Here is a 965-nt window from a genome sequence, read left to right as displayed (position 1 = left end):
CCCCCTGCACTACTCTTAGAAGTGGTTTGTATATTTATCCTGTGCTAAATTCCTTGGATCGCATAAAGAATAAAACGTTTCAAGTTTTATGACTGGGAGTAAAAGTAAAAAAAAACAAAAGAAACCACGGGTTGCTGCTCATTTTGAGTATAAATTATTGTACCGGTGCAATTTTTGTCAATTCCAATCTACATATTGCAAAGAAAGGGGTGCGGTGTGCTTACATTAATTTGACTCAATTTTTAATCAATTGTTTTGTGTTGTATACAGGTGTTCATCAAATTTTCTAAAGACCAATTTAATAATAAAGAGTATATTATTTAAAGTCACTAGATTAACCAGTTATGCATAAAAAACCACACATCATTTCTTCATTAAAATTGTAAAAAACACATCTATATGTATGTAGTCTTTAAATATTTTCTACACAAGTAAGTGATGACGGAATATATCATATAAGTAGCTAAAAAGCTCACATAACGAACGCACGGTCGAAGGTTTTGACAGCGTTGAACTGGTGACGTCACAGATGTGGGTTACCCATATCGAGGCGATCGCCGCTGAGCCAAAGGTGTGTTTTTCAGATAAACCGCAATATCTCGGAAACGGAGTCAACTACGACGTTCGCACTTTCTTAGCCTTGTATTATATTTTTCATATAATATGAAGTATTATCATAGATTGATATAGCAAAACGTTCAGGGTAAACTTTAATGTCGTCTGTTGCCAGTTTGGTTTGGTTTTATATTTTTAACGTCCTATTAACAGCTAAGGTCATTTAAAGACGTGTCTCCGTGTGTGTTGTGTGCCGGAGACAGGATATGTTGTACTTGCCTCCTCGTGATAGCGCGGATCTGATGCCAACTGTATAGTGCTATCTCACTGAAATACCATGCCGAAGGCACCAAGCACAGCATTCCGCCCGGTCACATTATACTGACAACGGGTTTGATTGATTGATTGAT

Source organism: Mizuhopecten yessoensis, unplaced genomic scaffold (assembly GCF_002113885.1).
Source record: "Mizuhopecten yessoensis strain PY_sf001 unplaced genomic scaffold, ASM211388v2 scaffold5737, whole genome shotgun sequence".
NCBI lineage: Eukaryota > Metazoa > Mollusca > Bivalvia > Pectinida > Pectinidae > Mizuhopecten > Mizuhopecten yessoensis.
Note: the sequence above shows the minus strand (reverse complement) of the source record.